Source organism: Myxocyprinus asiaticus, chromosome 50 (assembly GCF_019703515.2).
Source record: "Myxocyprinus asiaticus isolate MX2 ecotype Aquarium Trade chromosome 50, UBuf_Myxa_2, whole genome shotgun sequence".
Taxonomy (NCBI): Eukaryota; Metazoa; Chordata; class Actinopteri; order Cypriniformes; family Catostomidae; genus Myxocyprinus; species Myxocyprinus asiaticus.
Genome location: NC_059393.1, coordinates 15,855,366 through 15,880,641, shown reverse-complemented (window position 1 = coordinate 15,880,641; position 25,276 = coordinate 15,855,366). Strand labels below are relative to the sequence as shown.

Sequence of the window (25,276 nt, the reverse complement as noted above, 5' to 3'; positions counted from 1 at the left end):
TTGTAACCTTATAGATGTGTACCATGCCGTCTCGTCTCCACTGGGCAGCGTCTTCAACAAAATGGCCGCCGCTGCTTGCCAGCTGTCTCCCCGCCAAAATGGTGGTGCCATAAACTCTGCCCATCTGCCTAATCAATGGCCAATATGCATATTCCAGATAATTGCATTTGCATATGCTTATTTTGCTTGCCATTATTGGTTGGGGCAACTGCACAAAAAGCACACCAGCCATAATTCATGGTGCTTCCCTGCTTTTAAACATGCACAGCATATGTGCATGCATCCATTATCATTTTTATCCTTGTACAGTCTGTCCTACTTTATGTAGAGCCACAGTAACGTTCTGTCATTTGAAATGGGAGAAAAATATGCCGTTAACACACACAAAGCATCTAATGTTTGTGCCATCTGTGACATCTGTGACTAGGTAGTCTAGCTAGGCTCCGCCACGTAAATCCCTCACTCGCAGGGCCCAGGTCCAGACAGCTTCCCATAATGACCTCATTAGCATGCGCAGCACTCCTCACCGTAGGCCCTGGTGCACTGCTGTGCCGTGGGACCCGAGAGTCCACACCCTTCACACAAACTCTCACCGGGCAACAATGTGTTCCTCCTCACAATACAAAACTTCACACTTGTGTTATTACAATCATGTCAATGAAGCTGAAGATCTAAATGGGGCTTAAGTAGTTAGCCTGAGTGGTCGAGTCCATGTACAATATCTCTGCTCTTCTTTTTTTAGCTGGATAGTGAAAGGGTTGTTCATAGCCAAATTAAATTAATTTATTTAAAGGGAAAGTTTCTTTCTACCAGATAACATAAAAGGAGATGTTATGCAGAATGTTAGCTTGGGCAGTCACCATTCACTTTCACTACATCTTTTTTTCCCATACATTTAAAGCGAATGGTGACTGAGGCTGTCATTCTGCAAAATGTCTCCTTTTGTGTTCTATGGATGAAAGTGATACGGATTGGGAACAACATGAATAAATTACAACAGAATAGTAATTTTATGATGAACTATTCCTTTAATTGATTTAATTCAGTTAAGATATACAGTATGTGCTGTTTACGCAAAGAAGTCCTCAATAACTATGAATGATTGTGCTTGAAATCGTAGCATTGTAGCAGTCAAAAATGCCTAGTTTCTAACCCTCACCATTTTGGGTGATAACAATAGAGGAAATGAATCTTAGACTCATTGAATTAACTGTAGATCAAGTACTTGTTTTGATTTGCCTTGTTTTTAACATTAGCAAGCATTCTGGTGTTGTTAATATAGAATTCAATTGATGTGTGGTCATAGGTAAATATACATTGGCTTTTTTACAACGACTTTGAAAATGTACTCATCTAGTCAGAATTAAACTGATTTATAGGTCTTAATATAAATGGTATTTTATTTACTTTCTTGTTTCTTGTTAACGTAACTCTTTTTTAAATTATTCTATTTTTTTATTTTCTCCCCTTTTTCTCCCCAATTTGGAATGCCCAATTCCCACTACTTAGTAGGTCCTCATGGTGGCACGGTCACTCACCTCAATCCGGGTGGCAGAAGACAAGTCTCAGCTGCCTCTGCTTCTGAGACAGTCAATCCGTGCATCTTATCACGTGGCTCGCTGTGCATGACACCGCAGAGACTCACAGCACATGGAGGCTCATGCTACTCTCCCGATCCACGCACAACTTACCACGCGCCCCATTGAGTGCGAGAACCACTAATGGCAACCACGAGGATTTTACCCCATGTGACTCTACCCTCCCTAGCAGCTGGGCCAATTTGGTTGCTTAGGAGACCTGGCTGGAGTCACTCAGCACGCCCTGGATTCGAACTTGCGACTCCAGGGGTGGTAGCGTCAATACTCATTGAGCTACCCAGGCCCCCAACTTGTTAACTCTTTTGCTAACTTGTTTTTTATTCAAGTGCTACATAATACATAATGTGGAGCTATTTTTGCACAAAATAACTTTATATATGCCATTTTTAGTCATACCATAAGGTTTCGTCATACCGCCCAAGCCTAGTTTAAATGATCATAGATCACTGTTATTTGTTTGTGCGCTTTTTTAAAGCTAACATATTGGATGCTATTGAGAGTGGCTAACAGTGCTGTTAGCTGTCTAGAACAGCAGTCACTCTCATTGGTTGTTTCATTTGTAGTTTATAGGTGAGTTTTGTTGTGCGGGTAGGATGAACTGGTTTAAATTATATGGGGAGGGCAGTTATATTTGGGGTGGAGGGGGTGGGGGGTGGTGCATGGGGGTGCTTTGCATCTGTCTGGACAATTACATGTCTAAAGCACATATTAGCAACCGAGTGGTACGTCTGGGTCAGACAGTCTGCGTTCGTTCTGTATTTACATATTTACAACAGCTGGGGAGCCCATATGTTTTAGCCTAGCCAGACAAATGTATATATAGCCTGACACGCTAGGAAGGCTACCACACTCCATGGCCCCCCTAAACAAAAACAATCACACAAACTCTCTCTCCCTCTCTCACTCGCCACAAATCTTGGGCTGTTCAAATTCTCTCCAAAGCACAAAAATGCCCCACTCCCACCTGAAAAAAAAAAAAAAAGGAAAAACAAAAACCTTCTATGCTAATCACACTCCTAGCCATGTGGGTGAGTACACTAGCACATTTATGCATAATTCAACAAAAAGCTAGGCAGGGAGGCTGAGTACAGTAAATCCTTTTAGTAGCCTGCAGAGGCGGGAAAGGAAAGGAGGGGACAGTGGGGCAAGTGTTCCACCCATTTGGTGACAGAATGAAGGCCACATTTTCACCAAGACCCTTCGATATGTTAACCTACCACCCACCCCCTCTGTACAGGTGTGAAGCAATGGTGGACGGCATGAATTTAAGTGTCACAAGCTGTTGTTTTTGCCCATGATTAGCTTTGTGATGTCTTGAATTCACAGGGTACGGGACCAAATTTTTATGGATGTGCCCCCACCATATTATTCAATGTAAAGACACATTTAGTGGGCCCCCCTTCATCACAGGGCCCAGGACAATGTCCGCTATTATCCCCCATGACGACAGCATATACTGTATATGGGTACTGGCTGTTAATGTCACACTGAAAGAAGGAATTTTCTGGGTTGAACACAACTTAAGCTCGATCAGCATGCTGCCGACTACTTTGGAAAATGGTCCCTCAGTTTATGAAAACAAAATGGAAATGTTTGTACAGTAATGCTTTTAAAAATGAGCTTTAGGGTTACCCTCAGGGTTAGTAACCATAAATAATTATTAGTATTTTGCAAGGCTGTAACTATACAACAATAATTAAAACCCTGTGTTTGTCAACCACTAATTTAAATATTGTAGGGGAACATGTTTTCTTATGGTGTTACCCCAGTATCAATGGTGAGGTGGGAAACTAATTTCTCAGTAACATTTAAGTTCAGCAGTAACATTTTTAAATTAAATGGTTGAAAAATTTTCAGGCACAAATGGCACAGTTTCCTGAGAGTGACACAAAATTAGTGCATACAAAGAATAAAAATCAATAAAAAGAAAACAATCAGTTATTTGATTATATTTATTAAGCTATTAAGGAAACAACAATAATATACAATACATTCAGAAAAAAAAAAAATCTGAAAGTATAACATTTTAGGGTATTAAAAAAATGATTAACAGCTACAGCTTTTTACTGTTCGTAGTAACCATTACCAGGCTGACTGTTCTCACAATTTTGGAGCTTCAATTTTCAATTGTTGAAATCTCACCTCTTCTTAAATGTCCAATTGTCTTAAGTCTTAAAGCTTAACAACTAGACCAAACTATCTCAAACAAGTGGTATACTGTCTCCAGCACTATCAAAAGAAAGCATTTCTCCAATTCCTGATTAGCCTTCAAGAAAAACAGTCCGCTTTTACATTCCACAAGCACTGTAGCATCATGTGAGTGTGTTCTAGCTCCCCTCTGTGTGGAGACCACCTTATAGGTATAATGTTTTAATGTTTGCCATGCCTCAGCACCGTCTCCTCGTTATAAGGGGGTTTCTATGTTCTGAGTGCCCGCTGCTTTTATTTGCTTTGTTATTGATTGAATGTGGTCCACCCACAGAAGTAATAGTTGCTAAAAGCATTTATTGGCATTGCTCAGTTCTGCAAGGGCGATATGCGGGGTGGGTGTGTGGGGGGGTTATTTGATTTGATTTTATTCCTCCTGTGATCTGACAAGTGACTAGCTAGGCTAAAGGCTTCTAACGGAATCTAGAATCTACTGAAGACTTCTAACGCACAAATGTGTGAGAATGATATGCACATTTACCCCATTGCACATCCAAATTTATCCTGTTGCATGCATATTAGCAGCAGATTTTTATTCATAATATTTATATATACACCATATATACTGTATATATATATATATATATATATATATATATATATATATATATATATATATATATATATATACACCGATCAGCCACAACATTAAAACCACCTGTCTAATATTGTGTAGGTCCCCCTCGTGCCGCCAAAACAGCACCAACCCGCATCTCAGAATAGCATTCTGTGGTTATCTGAGTTACCGTAGACTTTGTCAGTTCGAACCAGTCTGGTCATTCTCTGTTGACCTCTCTCATCAACAAGGTGTTTCCGTCCACAGAACTGCTGCTCACTGGATGTTTTTTGTTTTTGGAATTATTCAGAGTAAATTCTAGAGACTGTTGTGCATGAAAATCCCAGGAGATCAGCAGTTACAGAAATACTCAAACCAGCCCGTCTGGCACCAACAATCATCCATGTGATTATCTAATCAGCCAATCATGTGTCAGCACAGCAGTGCATAAAATCCTGCAGATACGGGTCAGGAGCTTCAGTTAATGTTCACAACAACCATCAGAATGTGGAAAAAAATTGATCTCAGTGATTTGGACCGTGGCATGATTGTTGGTGCCAGATGGGCTGGTTTGAGTATTTCTGTAACTGCTGATCTCCTGGGATTTTCATACAATAAGAAGCAAGCTAAAATTTGATGCCTTTATTGTATCAATTTAAATTATTTTTGTTGAGTGGTTGGTCTCAAATGGGAATAAATGTTATAACTTTTCATTGTAGACAAGGCATACAATATCTTACAATTTCGCCAACTTGTACAAATTATTACGTGTTGTTGTGAAACTATGTTGGGTTGTATTTACAGAAAAGAAATGGTTTAATAACTGAAAACGTTTTGAGCCTAGCAGATTGGATGATTACATAGGCCAACAGTGCAGATTGCTGTCTAGAATAGAAGTAATAGTAAATGTCTGTGTAATATGTGCATTCATCCAGATGTTTGTACATATTAGCAGCTAATTTTTAAATTTTAAGCAGATTTACCAAAGGATGTTCAGTAACGCAGAGAATTTGCTGATTAGCATGTGAACATTTGACTCTGTGTTTGCATTATCAAAAGCTTCCAGTTGTGCTACATCTACACAACTTGATTCATTTATCGAGTAGAGAAAGAATGTTTTAAGAATCAGTGAGACATCTGGGGGGGAAAAGCAGCACTGGTCCAATAAAAATCAGCTAGCTTCAACCCTGGCTGGTTACAGTTGGAGGGAAAGCAGACATTTATCCAAGTCACTGATTATGTCATTTTTAAGCCCCCAAAACACAACACTGCATGTGGAGTGTGTGGGGTGTGGAATTATGAAGCAAGGAGTGGATTGTGTGAAGGAGAGTGGTGGAAATGAGAATGGAGTGCTGTTTGTATGATTAAACTGTCGGCTTGGGGAGACAGGCCACGTTGAAGAGCCGGGCCTGAGATTTGACTGTAATGAAAATGCCCCCGAACTGCACCTCCACTCGCCTCAAAATGTTGCTTCAGTCCAGCTCAGGTCTGTCCACGTGGCAAGAAGCGAAAGTAGACGTGGAACAAGATAGACAGACAGAGAGAAAGAGGCAGGGAATGAGAAAGTAACATTTCGTAACTAATGGTTTTGTGGGTGTACAGGTTATGGATAGATGTAGACAGGAAGTATAAAGTTGGGGCAAGGTTTAGAGTAGAGGTGGGTAGTAACGTGCCACATTTACTTTAGTAACTTTTTGGAAAAAGTGTGTACTTTTTACTCTCACTCAAGTAAATTTCTAATGAAAAAAATTTACTTTTACTTCGTTACAATGGGCGGCGTTTCTGGCGTTACATTACTGGGTTTTATTTGAATTAATGCGTAATTTATTGAGAGATTATTGAAAGGGACTTTTACGACAGCAGAAGTTCACATAGCTGCGCGCGCTGTCACAGACTGTCACTCAAGATGAGCCCATCACTGCTGCAGCATCATGCTCTTCTAACTAAGTGAAACACTTTCTTCGCTCCGCAAGTGAAAAAATAATAGTTTCGTCATGCAATGCCTTCATTTAACACCAAGACAATCGGATATTTTTAAGATTAAAATTGAAGCTCCAAGTTAAGGCAGCATTCTGAGCTAAGTTGTGGCTCTATAACACGGGCTTTTCTGTGACATGGTGATGGTCATTTTCCGGGTGATTCTGTTACTGGGCTCTTGTGATATCAGTATTTAAGTGCACATTTTTAAATCAGCGCAGCAATATATCAGTGCGCTTTGTCCCGTGTCCCGCATGGATGTACTTGATTAGCAAACAAGAGTACACTTTTTACTGCAACACAGGATATAAGTGCTCCACTGCAAACCTGGCAACCCTAAGGAAAGTCTTAGCTGCTATATTTTTGTCAAAATTGTTTCATATGTTAAAGGAATATTCCGGGTTCAATAAAAATTAAGCTCAATCGACCGCATTTGTGGCATAATGTTGATTACCACAAAACTTAATTTCGACTCGTCCCTCCTTTTAAAACAAACAAACAAACAAACAAAAAAACAAAAAACAGTTACAGTGAGGCATTTACAATGGAAGTGAATTGGGCCAATTTTTGGAGGGTTTAAAGGCAGAAATTTGAAGCTTATAATTTTATAAAAGCACTTACATTAATTCTTCTGTTAAAACTCATGTATTATTTGAGCTGTAAAGTTGTTTAAATTGTCATTTTTACATTTGTTTGACATTTTTTTGTGGCTATACTTCTCAAAAAGTGAGTATTTTAACGTTCTAAAATTGGCCCCCATTCACTCTCATTGAAAGTGGCTCACTGTAACCCAGATTTGTGCTGTTTTTAAAGGAAAGGAGGGGAAAGTCAAAATAATTTTTTGTGGTAATCAACCCTATGCCACAAATGCTATCAATTGAGCTTAATTTGTTTTGAACCCGGAATATTTCTTTAAACTTGATATATATAATTTTTGCGAAGTCACTTTCTCTAATCCGAGCCTAATATACAGAGACAACTAAAAGTTAGCCATTTTTAGGCTGATTTCACCAAAATGTATAAACAACGTGACATTTTCAAAACATTACTCTATTTGTTTTGAGAATCTCGACCAGGCCGACATAGCAACAGTGGCTCAACCAGTGGCGTGAGTCTGTATCTATGTGTTGACCAATGACAGACGGAGGGAATTTTCCAAAAACTTGTTTGAAGACCATCATTATTTTCGCAGTTTTTTTCTGGTGACATTAGTGGCACAGAAATTACACACTTCACCTTTCAATTAATTCTCATGGTCACGTGTAAATGTCATTGGTCATTTATTTAACGCATCAGTAGCGAGGCTGAAATGACTCCGAACTCCAAACGCACTTTTATATTCATCTGCGTTGTCGCTATGCCACATTTGTTCACGCTGTCCGACTCCTGCAGTGTAAACAATGATATCCCTTTAAGAGGAGGGCTTTTCATGCTCTCAACATGTCTGTCTAAAGAACCCAAATTTTTGAATAGCGGACGAAGGCACCAGCCCACCCTCTGGAAGATTCCATTATTCATCTCCACCTATGCTTCATTAGCTCAGCTGAAAAATCCCCCCGTCCACCAACCCCCACACCAGCCAGCATCTCAATGAAATGGTCCCCATCTTTTCCAGTGAGTCCCCCAATTCCTTGTTTATCCCCGTTCTCCCTAATCGTCTCAGCTCGTGTTCAGATCAAGCTTAGAAACACCACTGTTGTGAGCCTCTCGCGATTCTTCCCCCCCTTTCCGGCTCATTCTCTCACCTAGCACATCCACGCATACGTACACACACCCACCCACTGCTTAAATCCCTATCAGCATGTCAACAAAATGTCCGCCCAGCTGGGGTTGACACTCGCTTGCCTTTGGGGTTTCACCTCCTCCTCACTGACCCCCTCAGTTCCTCATGTTCATTTGTTCTATATGTGGGTTTAGCTAAAGGACTAAGTTAAACGCTTCAATATCTTAAATTTAAAGTTAAAGCGCTTAAGTTAAATGGCACTAAATTCTTATACAAAAACTATTCAGCGCAACGGCTGCAGAAACAATTGAAATATTAATCTACTTTTATCTTTTTTGCAATTTTCCTTAAAAAATCTTATTATTAGACATGTATGAGCAGAATAATAAATTATCTATATCTGTTTAAGTATTTTAAGTAGTGATAGAGCGATATATATCGGCCAGGCTAATAATGATAATCTAATGATAACATTGACAATAGATAAAACAATACAACAATAACAATTGTTATATATATAACAATATTTATGTTTTGTTTAAATATTGTGAAAAATAAATGATTATTACATTTATTATATATATATATATGTGTGTGTGTGTGTGTGTGTGTGTGTGTATTTTACATTTAAAATGTATAATTATATTACAATTATTTAATGTACGTCTCCTTTGCCATAATAAATATGAATATAATAAGTTATTTATTTTTATATATTTAGGAATTATTTCACCCATCATCCACCCTGCATTGTAAATATCAGCATTGGTATCAGCTGTGGAAAACCCTTTATTAATTAACCAATATTAATGTCCTTTTTTGTATTTGTGTGGGTCTTTTTGTGTACTTGCGTATATGAACTTGCACTATGTTGTAAAATGTGTTTATGTGTATGGATACACCGCATGCTAGCATAAATTTGTGTTTATTCTTCATTGAAATGTATTCTAATGCATTCGCCACATCCTGTCCTGCTTGGCAGCTCTTTTCCCATCTGGATCGCTCTGTTATGATTATGTAATTATGGGATTACGGTAAGATCGTGACACTGTGGAAAATATATGGCTGATTCAGTCAAGACGGTGTCTGATCTGCTCACACATTATGATTTTTTTGGACACTGTCTTTCTCGGCGAAGTCTCAACGGTGCTTAGTATCTGCCAGCGTAGCACGATTTGCATGTAAATATATTCAGATGAAGGCATACAGAGAGACCACCAGCTTCGCTGGATCTTGCGTACCGGAATACAGGTGTCTGTTAAAATTAGGCACATTCCAGTGTTAGATTATGAGAAGAAAATGACTGTGTTGCCAGATCAGGTCACTTAAACCTCCATAAATCAGAACTGAAAGTAATTACATTCATCTAATGCTCTGTGATCCACAGTGAATAATGTATTTTTATGTTTACGTCCTAATATGCCAACCCTGTTATCCCCAGATATTTTGCATTTCAATCAGGCACGTTGCAGACTGTCTAAAAGAAGTACATCCAGGGGTCCTCTTGTTGTCGGTGGAGGGAGACGGGCGAGGGAGGGTGCAGTACTCAGTCTTGTGAGCTCAGAATACAGCAGTGGAGTTTGAGCATAGAAGAGAGTGATGTCATGTGGCCATGACTATTTGCAAAGCTTCATCTCCTAGAATATAGTCGAAAGCTCGCTCTCAATTATCGTGTTCGCCCGAGTCCATTTAGTATCTGAAATGAGAATTTAGGTGTTGTTATGATGAAATGTTGTCATGGATTGCTGATTGTTTTTTACTCATGACTCATTATCATAAGTACCGTTCCATAACCAAAGGTTATGTGGGTGCACAAAATGTGGACAGATGTAGACAGTATAAGTTTTAAGGTGTGGTTTTAACAAATAAACTTCAAATTAGGGCTGTGTTTTTTGTCGCTCTTATATCCTGCTTTTAAGGTGACTATAATTACTAAACAAGGGCAGATATTGGAAGACACCAAATAATGGCCACCACAGTACAATAAGCAAAGTAAACATTACTCTCCCGCACAAAGACTGTCTAAATATTGTTTCTGTTGAGCATGGGAACGGACTAAAGTGTAAAATATTCAGTCATACGCTGGCTAGACGGCACAGCTGCTCCATTCAGCAGCAGGTGAGGAAAGACCCTAGAGGTCAAGGTCAGAGGGTTGCTGTATGGTCAGACACATAGATTTGGCCCCAAACGTATTTGATTAGCAAATAGGGGAACATTTATTACTGTGACACAGAATATAAAAGTTTCACTGAAAACCTGGCAACCCTAGGGAAGTCTTAAGGGGCATTCACAATGAATGCTTTTTTTTTTTTTTTGTCTTCTGTTATATGTGTTGTGCTGTCTATCTGTCTGTCCATCTGTCTGTCATCTCTTTCTTCTGGCTGTAAGAATGAGCGTTCAAGTTTGCTTTGCTGAGTCCATAAAGAACAGTTTTTAAAAAGCTGAGTTAAACAGGGGACAAAGCCCTGTATGAGCCCCCCTTTATGGGCAGAGTGGTCCCTTTTGGGACCAGGTCCTTTTCTCCAATGGCCTCGCCTGACGTCTCCCATTCACACTCTGGTCATGGTTATTTATAGCCCGGCAGAATTACCCGATTCAAGCACACTGTGATTCAGTGGTGTGTATTCCTATGTAACGTAAGATTTCCATCAACATCTTTGTTGGTTGGACACAAAACTCAAGGCTAGGAGGGGGAAAAATTGTCTGGCTATGACCCCAACGACAAACTTTGCACAAGCATAAAATTAAATCCTCTAAAGCTTGGGTCAGATTCCTGAGAACGGCCACAGAAACGCCATTCTTTAAATCCTCAACAACACATTACTTAAACTTACCATTTACAGTAGCCTTTACAGTAACCTCATATTATTTCTGCACTGTATCTAAATACATATTAGGTATAAAATGTTATATACATTTCATAAAAATATTTTTTATATATTTATAAAATATAATATTTTAAAATATTTTAAATATAATTAAAATAAAATATTATCACACTTTTTACATTTATTAAATATTTTTTATATTTTGTTAAAATAAATCTTTTATTAAAATGTATTATATACATATATATATATATATATACTATAAAATAATCTGGAAGGAACTTGTGCCATGTTTAAAACAAAAATGAAAACAAAATTATTATTATTATTTTTTTTTTTAATACTAAAATGTGAAATGTAAAATGTACTAAAAGTCGTTAGTGTATGCGCTGAAATTTTGTGCTGTGGTGCTCATGTGGGTGACCAAGTTCAAGTTTGCTCACAACATGTCCCAATGCCATTTCCCCCTCCTCTCTCCATCATTTCCTGTCTCTCTCTTGAATATATCTATTACTGATATATACTATTCACCTTATGCGCCAGAGAAACTAGCGCGCAGCCATCTTAAACATTTTGTCTTTGAACTTCCGTTCTAGCGGTTCTATATAGACATCTATGGTGTTGATGTCAAAGTGTAATTAGCTAGCGAAGTGGATTTCCAGGTTATAGAGTTTTGAAAAGCTATCATGAGTATTTAAAAGTATTCAGGGGGTGTCATAACAACTGGAAGCAGAGCGGGGAGATTTTAAAACAAGAGTACTTCATTTATAAATACACAAGATCCTACCGTCAAGCTATGGATGTACCGATATGCCTCCGTGCTCATGAAACTCATATAGACAACACAAAGTCATTAAAAATATCTCTGTATGACTTCTCTGACCATCTTCTCATGTCATTTACCCATTGCGTTATAGTTAAGGTTAGCAGATTTTTTGAGCGTTAAACCGGGATGGGGGGAGGGGTGACACTATATTTATATACACATACACATGTGAAAGTGTATGTTTTTATTTTATATTCCATTTACAACTGTTTTAATCACATTTAATCCTCTAAAAACATTTATGGGTGACAAATTAATTTTAAAAAGTACAATTGTAATTTTCTTTAATATTGAACTTGCATGTGTAATAATATGAGCTGTCACTGTTGGAAATGTAATATCAACTACACATTTTAACAAATTATTAACAAGTTGAAACCTAAAAATTAAGCAGAATTACACATATAACAATTAAACGCTTGTATTATGAAAAAGTGTGGTGTGTCTGTCCGAATGTAGTCTTCCAGGTCCAATTTACCTCCACGGATGTGGTAAAAACAAACATCTAGAGTGACAGAAATAACACCTCATGAGCATTTTCACATAGTAAAGGGGTGGTGTAGACTTACACCATCAACGCATGGTGAAAAATACTTTCTGTGCTCCCACACGAGTCGATCCATTTTGATTGACCCTTCTCAGTAGCTTCAGTACAAACAGGAAGTTAGATGACAAAATTCGGAAGAGTGGAGCGAGGAAAAGGGGCAGGGCTGAATAAGGTGAACTGGATTGCTCATGACGTCATATCAGTGAAGCCACTGTGCCACCATATTGCTATGACCAAACATTCCAATGTCCCTAATGACTTAATAGGATATCAACTCATTTCAGTGAGTAAACATTAGTCATTCAATCACCGATTTTATATCTGAAATCTGCATGTACATCCCTACAATGCAGACGTCCTACACATGTAATTATTTATTTATTTAAAGTTGGAATTTTTCCTGTTTCTTGAAAGCCTGAGTGAGTTATGTGTATCTGTATCAAACAGTATCCACCACTAACAAACTTCATCTGCGAACAGATCAGCTGAACGTAAAGAAGTTCACTGAAACTGAGGTAAGATACAAACAGACATTTTCAGACTTATTTATTGTGAACATCGAAGTGTTTATTCAGAGTACTTGTTTTATATTTTCATCAAAGAGTGCCTTGTTCTTGCAGTCACTTGAATAAGAGCACAAGTTCTCTCTCCCTATATCACACGCACAGAGAGGGAGACACGCAAAGCAAAACTGGTTCAAATCAAATTGTTATGCTGGGTTTAAATGGCAAACGAACACGTAATTTATGACATGTATCCATGTATGACTACAGAGAGCACTTCAATATGAAAACAAGCAAATTACGGGCATTTAAGGTGATTTAGAAATCCCGGTCTGAGGTAGGACGTATTATCACCATAAACAAGCAGATATTACAGCTTTTCCTACTTACAATACAACTTGTGAACAGTTTTGTCGCTTCCTTTGGTGATTGTTGTGCTGCACTGACAGACTGAACACCCGGGCAGGTAAATGCTCTGACATTGCGATCGACGTATATCTTCTCCCTCGTAATGAATGATCCATAACAGCTATTAAACATTAAACATGATTGTCACTAGAGGACGAAGGTCGGAGATGGTGAAACGGGGGTGTTTTCGCCTGTAAGTCATTCAGTCAAATCTATGACAGTTTGGGCATACCAAGATGGCCGCTCGAACACTTCCAGTAGCTTCACCTCCTACAGTTTAACGTTGCGTCAGCGATCCAGTTCTATTTGTACTGTATCAGTGACATCTATCACTAAAATGACAAAAAGGTCAAAATAAAAATACAAATAAAAACTACTGTTCATCATGAAGTTCATCTTGGGTCGTGTCCACACATACGTTTTGTTTGAAAAGGCATTCATTTTGCTATGTTTATGCCTCTTATTCACACTAGAACGGTGGATTCCTTCACCGAAAATGGAGCGAAAATGCTCTCCCTTACAGCATACTTTGAAAAACACTAACTGAAGGAAACTGAAAAAAAGAGTTTTCAAATGAAAACGGATTAGAGTGGATGTAGCCTTAGCTGCATGATTCCTAGCTCCTCCCCTTTTCCGTCAGAACACTGCAACTTACCAGTTAGCAAGCAGTGTTGACCGAGAAAAACTGTAAGACCCTATTTTTCAATGTGCTGGACATTTGTCAGTGTGAGCGTTTTTATCTTTAGTGAACATATGCTATTTTCCTTCCATATGGGACCTCCCTTCTGCACCACCTATATTTCAAACACTGTGCTCTTCGTACAAACCCCAATTCATGACTGTGTGATGCAGAATTTAATATAAAAAATACACCCCCCTGCCTAGGTCGTAGGTGCGTTCGCTCTCTCTCTCTCTGACGGTTTCTATTGAGGGGGGTCTCAGACAAGCAATTCTGGTTCCCCACCCACCCCCATCCTAGCCAAACACTGACCACATTAGGTCTGTCTCCTGACAGCAAACGCTGGGCAAATGTCTCACCCCAACACGCTTATGGTTTCTAGCCTAGCATCATGCAAGCTAGCTGGTCCACTGTTCGTTTATAGTCCAAAGACACATTAGCTATAGCTGGATAATGAACTTCGGTATGTCTGTTGGGAGTTTTTAGTCAAATGTAATTTTTTTAAACCGTTACAAATCAACAGGTATTGTCCTATGGCTGCTGCCAAATTATAGACAATCTATTGGGCTGTTTTTGAATGCATTTCTGCCTCGGTCAGCACTGTTTTCCAGTTGTTTTCCTATGTAAACATGCGCTAAAGGGACATATTTGACCTTTGCGTCACATCTCGCACAGCGTGTTGCAGCGTGTTTCAGACACTGTGTCAAGTGAAAAAGAATTTAAACTTTTAAAAAACATGTCTCAAGACACCTGCATTTGTGGCATTTTTTTGCACAAGGAACACTGCATATTTACATGGAATGTGAAGATAAAAAGAACTTGCCTTGATACACGTTTCTCGTGGTGCTGTATCTAGATTTTTTTTAGTGCAAGGACATGTTCAGCATTGACTATACCTTTTTTTTATGGTTGGTTTCAAATGTTTCAAATTTTTAGAAATCTAATTTAAAGATTTTAAAAAGTCTCACACGTTGTTGTAGCTTGTAATTTAATTTTTATTTTTTATTAAATTTGAAGTTTCAGTCAAAGAATCTTATTTAGGCATTTTGGGGAGGGGATTTTTATTTATTTATTTATTTATTTGTTTGTTTGTTTGTGTACAATTTTTAAAATGAAGCTGATATGTTACTACGTTGTCATATATCTACAGTATGTTCTTCTTTGGTTTGCTTTAACCATTGTTTGCGGCTTTCAACCTGTTCTTGTACCAGAGTAAAAACTGGCATTTCAGTTCTTAGGTTGGTTTAACGAATCTCAGGCCACTGCCACACTAATCAATTTTCATTTGAGAACTCCATTTTCATCTTCATAATGTCATCTTTTTGTATGCGGTAATGTTGAGCATTTCCGCTCCATTTTCGGTGAAGGAAAACGCTGTTCTAGTGTGGACGAGAGGCGTAAACATTGCAAAATTGATGTGTTTTCAAACGAAAACATATCAGTGTGGGTGTGGCTTTTCACTAGAGTATATGTTCCTCTGAGACTAAATTAGTTTTTTGTTCACTACATATTTTTGCTATTGGAGGGAAAAGGCCCAGCTTCATGCCTTATGTCACTAAAAATAGGTGTAGAGACATTCTGGCTGTCACATTTGATTTACATCACGTCGTAGCCCGTCGCCATGACTTGTACCATGACCAAGCAGACGTACGAGACGTTGCGCACTGATGATTAAGCAGGGTCAGTCATTGAGCTGTCTGCACCTCAATCCCCAGAGGTGATATTAAAGCCTAGACTGGAACCAACAAGCACCCCCACCCCCACAGCCTAGGGGTCAAATCCAGTGCCCAGACAGTGCTTCCTCTGACCCCTGTCTGGCTTTAGGCTCGGGGTCAAACATCATGGTTGATAAAGTCTGCTTCCCCGCCCCTTCAACCTGCCTGCTGGTAAACACACATGCATGTTTACGCTATGGCGTGGTGGTAGGGGCAAGACATACGCAGCGTCATCGCCACACACGTGATGCTGAGCATCCCGGCATCCATGTGCTGTCAGTCAACTCTCAACCCCCCTCCCTTTCCCGTCCACCTCTGTGCTCAAGCCACACCTCTTTCAGACTGTGTACAGTGAAAGGCTTGTCGAATTGTGTGTTCGCTTCACAGGATATGCTGCAATACATAGTTCAAGTTAGGAAGTGTTTAAGAGCATGTTGTGTTATTGCTGCTTTTTGATCTGCTAAACTGAGTCTGCTTGGTTGCTATAGCGTTGTCTTTAGTCTTCCCTTTTATATGTGTCAAAGGCATTAAAGGGATTGTTTGCCCAAAAATGAAAATTCTGTTGTCATGTTGTTTCAAACCTGAATTACATTCTTTCTTCTGTGGAACACAAAAAGAGATGTTGGGCAAAATGTTTAGCCTCCGTCGCTTTTTCTAGAAATGTATACATTTTTCTTCTCCTAATAATTTTGTTTCAAAGACCCATGTCTTAAATCATTCCTTCATCCTTTTGGAATCTACTTTTCCACTAAAATTTCACTAATACTGGCATGTTTTGTTGTGTTCTTTCAGGTTCTTTAAGAGCGCAAGAGATGCCAAAAAAAGCTGAATGAATCATGCCTTGAACCCAGGACCATCACATACCATTCAGAGGAATATTTATTTTTCTTTCTTTCTTTCTTCATTTATTGACTGCATATAATTGCTTTTTAGTTAGATTTTTATGTTTGTTTGTTTTTTTTGTTAGACCTCATCCATAAGGTAAGTATTTTTGGACAGTTAAAGGGTAAGTTAATTATTGAATTCCATTTTTTTAAACATACAATTTAATGATAGCGAGACTGCTTAAAAATGCAACTTAAAAATGGTAATTATTTACTTGTATTTTATCTTGACCTTGATATGCATTGATAAGAAAATGACAATAATATCAACATAGTCTCATGAAAACTTGTAATAATTGCGATAATGAGATGGTGAAATCGTAAGATATGGTACCACTTGGCTCATATGAAAAGGTACAACTTTTAGACCAATCAATTATATACGATTCCTTCGTCTTTTATCAAACCCCCAATGTTTTCTTTCTTCCGTGGTATACACATTTTCTTTTTTTTCTATTAAAACCATGGTTAGGTTTAGAGTTTGGGGAAGGGATTAGACTTGATGGTTAGGTTTAGATTTGGGATTAAATGTAGGAAAAATCATATATTATCATTGTTCATTGTTCATTTTTTTTCTCTATAGAAGTAAAAGTCGTACTTTTTTGTATGAGGCAACTCGTACGATTTATTACGCCATCTCCTACTATTATTACCACTTGTCATGAGATTGCATTGATAATGCTGAATTCAACGTACTTTTGTTTACTGTTGTAAACTATTGCTGCCTTACTGCCTTGTAATGAATAATATAAAAGTGCTTTAATAAATGCTAAAAAAAGAACTTAAATTGTTTGTTGTGTGTTTTTTTATTTATTTTTTTATTGAAAATAAATTGTGCAGTTTCTATTTCATTTGTACCTCTAAATGTTTGCTTTTCTATCATGATGGGAACTTTCTATTTACTTCTACTGTTTTTATATTGAGCTCATTATATTTTATACCCCTTAACCTTACACCTTTTTGCATTTTCACATTTTCATTAAGACGTTATTTTGTATGTTTATTAAGACATTTTCCTCATGGAGACCATTGGCTCCATGTCGCTCATTTTAAATGTTACTATCCTTGTGGGGAAATGTGGGCAAAACCTGACCAGCATACACACAGACACAAATATCATCCTTCTCTGGTGGCAATCCTACATCCTATTGTTTTCCTTTAACTGTCAGCTCAAGCGCTGGTCCAGTGCGGCCCAGTGCCCTTTCTGAAATCAGCCCGATCTCAAAGCCCTCCTGGTCACCCAGCCTCACTCTCACACTACCTGACGTGGGATCAGGCCCGTGACTCAACCGCTGGGAGGCCAGACTTTGGCCTGAAAGAAAGCAAAAGGGAGAGATTATCCCATTTTGGGCCAGTCCGGTAGAGACTATGTTGGGATTGACCAGAAGGAGCCACCCATGGAGCGTCCAGTGAGCCTTGAGATGGCCTGATATACATGCTTACTGAGCATGGCAGATTCCCTTACTCTCAACAGGATAAACCCACACACAACAAGCCTCTTTCTTAGAGATTAGGGTGGCAGCTTTCGCCCTCCCTGTTCACCCCCTCCCCTTTACCATCCTCTGCCCAGAAACAGGGCTCAAACTATGGCTGAGCAGCTTCTGTTAAACAGCTCTTGGTGGTCTGCCTAGACGTTGATTGTCTTTGCCATGAGAGGTGAAAAGGGAATTTGGCCATGAATTCTTGCAACCCCTTGCTAGAGCGTCTGGCTGTTGGTGAGGTTGTGATACATTCAATGTGGTTGAAACATAAATTGACAGAAAATCTTTGTTAATGACATCTACAGAAAGCAACTCTGTACTATTAAACAAGTAATAAACACAAATACGAAAATGTTTAACATTAATTCATTCTTAATTGGTATTAATTTGTGTAATGAATGGAAAGTAGATATATATACTTGACAGAATATGCATGTAGCAATGGGAAAGCATCATGTAAAGATCCTGTCAAAGTACAAGTTACTTTTAAACTAACCTTGTTGTAAAAGTATTGTTCATTATCAGTTCATGTTAACTAATGTTGTTAACTAATGTTAATAAATACAACCTTATTGTAAAGTGCTACCAGTTTCTCTAACAAAAATTTTTCCATTTAGATTTTTGAATTACCTGGGTATGTTCATACTTCGTAAATGAATATTACTCGAAGTATTGACCAAACATGCTGTATTTTTAAAAATTAGGTTAACAGTAAATAATATTAACACATTTATGAACTTATGTGTAGCCATGATAAAATTATCAAATTTGTGTAGATTCTTCATTTTCATTATAACAAGCCTTAACGCACAGTAAAATAACGTTTAATTGGAAACAAATCACGTTTACTGTTAAACTTCAATCATTACATTTTTGCTGTGTTAATTGTTATGTTTATCAGGTCTTTGTTGTTGCTTAATGAATATGCCTATTTTAAAGTAGTAATTTAAAACATACCTCGATGATAACAATAGAGAGTTAAAACAAAAAGATTTCACAATGCACATTCCATCTTTATATACGTATATCTGGTGTTACAGAGCAATATCTATTTGCATTGGTACATGATATGCCTCTTTTGTTCATTCATAAACAATATATACAAATTCTGAGCAAAAAAATAAATAAAAAAAAAACATTTCATACTAAGCAGTTAACATGAGTAAAATGCCTAAGAATGTGAGAAGTAAGATGCTCTTTGACTTGCCTGAAATAGACTTGAGAATGACCGAGTGGGTCAACAGGGTGTGTGTGTGTGTGTGTGTGTGTGTAGTGAGGAGGGAGGTTACTTTGTGAACTTGAAGAGCAGTTTGTCATGCTAACCATGGCAGAGCCATTGAATTCACACACAGGGAGCAGAACTTTCACAGGACCCCATCTTTTTAAATGCAAAACAAGGCAGACCCCACACCCCCTGGGCTCATTTACATACATGTGTCTGTATAATACACTTGAAGGATCCCACATATTTCTCAGATATCAATATAACACGTCAGTACAGAGATGGTAGAAATATATTAGTAACTAGTTTTTATGTACACAAGGAAACACCATTCCTGATCAATTGTGCAAAAATGCAATTAACTTTCATTGACTGTACCAACAATGCGAATGTTAATATTGGATATAATGAAAACGCTGCATTAAAACCACCCTTAAAATTGTGATAATAAACATTTAATTTACTGAAATCTGGAATGAAACCTTGAAAATATCAGATGAGATTGTAACACTTTACAATGAGGTTGCATTAGTTACACATTAGTTCATATGAACAAACAATGAACTACGCTTTTACTGCAATTTTTAGTCTTGGTTAATGTTAAAATCAACATATACTAATGTATTATTTCAATTAAAAGTGTTATATGTTAACATAAGTTCATGCATTATGAACTAGCACAAACTAACAATGAACAATTGTATATTATTAAATTACTTTACTAATCTTAACCAAGATTAGTAAATGCTGTAAAAGTGTAGTTCATTGTTAATTCATGATACCTAATGCATTTACCGATGTCAACAAATAGCACCGTATTGTAAACTGCTACTGATAAAATCATTTGACATGTTTACATTTTAGTTTCAAGGTACAGTTTAAATTACTTAACATGCTCTAACAATAAAACATACTTACATTATTGTAATTTATGCACAGAGCAGATTTCACTTCTGTCTATATGAAATATTTACTTTTTGTGTATTTTTATTTTATTTTATCCCCTTTTCTCCAAATTTGGAATGCCCAATTCCCACTACTTAATAGGTCCTTGTGGTGGTGCAGTTACTCACCTCAATCTGGGTGGCGGAGGACAAGTCTCAGTTGCCTCCGCTTCTGAGACCGTCAATCTGTGCATCTTATCACGTGGCTTGTTGTGCATGACACCGCGGAGACTCATGCTACTCTCCGCGATCTACGCACAACTTACCACGCGCCCCATTGAGAGCGAGAACCACTAATCGCGACCATGAGGAGGTTACCCCATGTGATTCTACCCTCCATAGCAACCAGACTAATTTGGCTGCTTAGGTGACCTGGCTAGAGTCACTCAGCACACCCTGGATTTGAACTCATGACTCCAGGGATGGTAGTCAGCATCAATACTCGTTGAGATATCCAGACCACTTACTTTTTGTGTATAAAAAAAAAAAAAAAACAGTACTTTCCGCATTTTGCATGTATTCTGTTTTGTTTTGTTTTGTTTTTTAATATAACCCTATTTTTGTTTGCATTTTATTCTGCTCACCTGTTTTATTTTAGAATCTCAGTTGTCTGTGTCTTGTTAATACATTAAGTACACTGAAAAAAAATTATGTGTTGGACTTACTTAAAATATTTATGTAGCATTTTTGCGTCACGCTTTTTAAGTAAATTCAACTTATGGTCATTTTATGTCAGCATAACTAGAAAACCTTTGCTAGATATACACAAATGTATCAGTTTATTCAGCTTTATTTACTTAAAAAAGTATGCCACACGAATAAAATGTAACAACTAATAGCACGTTGTTTCATATTAACATTTCTATTATTGTTTCTACTTCATTTAATTGTCTCAAAAGAAAATAATGACTGATGTCAGTCACTAAATGTGATTTCGTAAAGAAGTGCAGATGAAACTGTACTTCAGCAATACACATTCACACATGCACAGTAAAATTACATGGATTGAAACAGGATCGCACTTCACCAAAGGGAACACTTATCACCCTAATTGGTAAAACAACATCAATAATACTAAAAAGAGGTCAAATCTCTATGAATTCTCAATAACAAGTAATTAAATGCCCACATAAGTTTATTTTGTCCAAACAAACATGCTTAAATGATTTAAGCGCAAGGGCTTATGGGTATACCCCACAAACACAGTTCTGTACTTGATCGTTTGAGTTAGTAGAACTTAAAAACTTAATTTTATGGATTTCTAAGCAAAAGAAGTTCAAGGAACTCACAATTATTCTTTTACATTTATTTATCACTTTAAGTTCACCTTAGAATTTATATTTTGTGTTGTACACATTAATGCAAATTAAGTTGTTGTTAATATGTATGTTATAAATATACATTATAGTTGTTGAGCCAATGTATCAGGTTTGTTTTTCACCATTTTTTTTTTTTCAGTGTACTTAAATTTGGCTGTTTGAACCAAACAGTAGTGCATTTTCTAGAAACTCATTCTACCATCTTCAGATTGTAGAGGGAGGGTCACTCTATTTGAATGCTTCAATTATGTAGGGTACAATGGGGCTAAAGGCACCCCTTAAGGAAAACAAATATATATATATATATATATATATATATATATATATATATATATATATATAAACACATTTGGCATTTTATTACATCTCAAGTATTCTATAAACAAACTAATCTCTATTATGATTGGATGAGTCAATGTGAGCCCACTTTGAACATTTTTCAAAACAAATCTATTAGCCCTACTTAAGAAAAACAACGTGTTTCATAGGGGCCTTTAACCCCTGTAACAGGGGGGCTTTTCTTTTTTTTTTTTTTAACCCCATATGCTATCCTTACACTTACTGGACAGTTGTTGATAAATGTTTGATTTAATGACCTTAAACAAAACTGAAAATTATAAATAAATATTTTGTCTAAAAAGAAATGTGTTAATTTTAGGGATTTTCATTAGCTACATAAATTTGCAACATTTTAAAAAATAATAACAAATTTGATCAAATTGCCTCAATATCAGCCTTTAGACACCACATGCAAAGATCTCATGAAACAGGGACATTTTCCAGTGCATAGTGACAAACAGGTGTTTAGGAAAGTGCTGTGGTAGTTTTTGTTGCTATTTAGTGGTTTGGGAGAAAATAAAATCAATGGAGCCTTTTACCCCGCTGTACCCTGTAATTTGTTTTCAAATCATCCCATTGAGTCTGAGAGAATGCAGACCCTCCACACATGAAAACAACAGGATGGGTGCATCTGATTGGCTGAGGGGGAACTCTAATGGATGAACCAATCCCGGTTCAGTAATGCATTGACCCTAAACACTTTTACAGCACCACCCCTTGATAAGTGGCAATATGCTCTTTCATATAAAATGAACAAGACTGTAGAAACCTTGGCTGTAAGTTAAAGGCAAAGTGTTAAAAAAAAATATGGGCTACGTAAATAAAGAGGTTTTTCCTCTGAAAATGACATTTGTCTTGTGAATGTTATTCATTCTGGGTACCTTTTTGAAAATGTCCCCTTGCATTTTAACTTGCGAGGTTTACAAGGCTATTCGCGCCTTTTCATAATGTCGCGCGAGGCCTTTTAATGCGGGAAAATTTATGGCGGGCTCCACTGAGTGGATGCTTGTGGATCTGCCAAAACGACCTTAATGGAATATCTGTGAGCGATAACAAGCAGTGCCACGTCTGTTTTAAGCAGTAGGAAGCATAGCTTTTGAGTTTTCAAACGTTGGCTTTTGTTGTGGCCTGAAGCTGATTGTACCAGAGATTTCTAAACACGTCTTAGATTTCCGCCACAGTACTTCTGCTAGTCTGCTTCCAGCCTTGTGTAAATTATTCATGTGGCTACCATTTAAATACATGCAAATTAGATTACAGCCCTTCCTAGGGCTATAGGTACTTGGCAATGTAGCCATTTTTTATTTTTATTTTTATTTATTTTTTTGTCTGTCGGGAATGAAAACGAGGCTGTGAGGGATAGATGTACCTACACTGAAAATGTCGGTAATTTTAACGGTAAAAGACTGTAAAAATAAATAAAACATTAATTGATTAGTGAGTATTAACTGTAAAATATACAGTAAAACATTTAATATATTTTAAAAGACAATACAGAATTTTTACAATAAAATGTTGTAAAAATTACATTTTCTAGATGTAAAATTTTAGGATTTTCCTTTATAATTACATTATGTTTAACATGAGAGTACATGCATTTTTTTACAGTAAATTATTGTTAAAATTACAGGAAAAAAAAGAAATTCCCACAATTCCCTGCATGACCCATTACATTTCATTATATTTTATGGCAATAGTTATGTTTCTTCTTATTCTTAATATCAGTTATGTACATTGGGGTGTTCTGTGTTATATTTAATGTAGTTTAGTTAATGTTTACTGCATTATTTAAATTTCACACATGTTATCCTGATGGTGATTAGTGTTTGTCTGTGATACTGAACACTGTCTCTACATGTTTATTGATCACTGATCCTGGAAGAGCCATTATTGATGAACTTCATGTCATCATGTGCCCTTCTGTCATTTTTACGGTGATTAACAATACCTTATAAAGTAAAAAGCAGATTTTTACAGTTTCAGAAGGCTAACCTTGTTTATGACGTATTTTACTGTAAATTTAACAAATTATTATTATTATTATTATTATTACAGTGCCATTGTGGTCATGTAAATTACAACAGTTTTAAACTGTAAAATGTACAGGTTGTTCTATAAAGTTTTTTACATTTTTATATATTTATGTTTTTTTTTTTTTTTGTAAAAACAACAGGATTTTTTATTTATTTATTATTATTTTATTTTTTTACAGTGTAGAGTCTCTCTGAAGTCATGCACTGTGTAAAGCTGTAATAAGCACCTAGAACTGGTGTTTTCTGGAGTTTTAAGGATGTTTTTTTAGAAAGATGTTTTTTTTTATTGTTTCGTCAGGTGAACAAACAAATGAAATGCCCCCCCAAAGTCTTCACAACAATCCCAAGAAAAGCAGCCAAGTATCTATTATTGAATTGTATTTTTACAAAATAAAACACCAGACTAATCTGATCTGATTTTAATGGCGTAACTTGCTGACAAACTATAAGGATGTTGGATACATTTTATATATCACTCCATAGGAATGTATGTTACTCTCCAGTCAATAAGGGTCCAGTCAACCCCTTAAATTACTGTATAATGCTGCCATCTAGTGGCAGAGGCCAAATTGACTCAACATTGATCAGGTACTGTTCTTTTAGAGCAAGAACTAATAAAAACCATTAATAATAATAATAATAATAATAATAATAAACCTTTATGATATTGTAAGATCTAAGATTTGGCTAATTATCAGACTTTGAGTAATTTATCAGACTCATTTATCTGATTGCTGATCAGAAGGCATAGCTTTGGTGCTCATTTTACGGATATCTTAGTCGTTGCTTCCCTCTAGTGGTCAGACTATGAGGGTATGAGGCACACTTTGGAAAATTATACATTTTTCATAATTTCATTTATTTATTTTTCATAAGATAAACTATTATTTTTAATTATAGATGCTTGTTAATGTTTCATACTACTCACTTTGAAACTGTCTTATAAAGTGGGGAAAACAAACTTAGGCCTGATATTTACTCACGCCTGTAAAAAATATGCATATTTATATATGAGTAAATTAAACATGTTTATTTGGAGTATAGCTGTTGATGTATTCTAACATAGTACAGTGCAGGAGACGGTACAGTGCTAAGCACATTTGATGCCAGTTATAATTAGTAATTATTTACTATATTTATAATGTATCTATAATTTACTATACAATTAATTATATTTAACTTAAATTCATTGAAAACCATTTAATCAAACATAATGTAGTACAAGTACTCAATGTTTTAAAATATTACATTTTTCTAAAATAATGTAGAAATTTCAGAGTACAATATCTATATTGGTATATAGTATATTTTAATTTACTGGTTTGGATATGTAGCCTAGTATATACAGTATATATTATATATTACTTTACAGTAGTGCGTTTCTTCAATAAGAATCTACCTCATTTTGATCATTAAAGGTATATTTGAAGCTCCAAAAAGCAAATAAAGGCAGCATAAAAGTAATCCATAAAACTGGAGTGGTTTA

General features: G+C 36.7%; 1 long non-coding RNA gene across 2 annotated transcripts in view; it reads left to right on the top strand.

Annotated features, from left to right (window-relative positions):
- Nucleotides 1-17,225, top strand: part of LOC127439205 (uncharacterized) — a 43,856-nt gene extending 26,631 nt beyond the window's left edge. For both annotated transcript variants that reach the window (XR_007896866.1, XR_007896867.1), the window contains one exon: nucleotides 16,361-17,225. This is a non-coding gene — a long non-coding RNA (uncharacterized LOC127439205). The remainder of the gene's footprint in view (nucleotides 1-16,360) is intronic.
- Nucleotides 17,226-25,276: the final 8,051 nt, after the last annotated feature.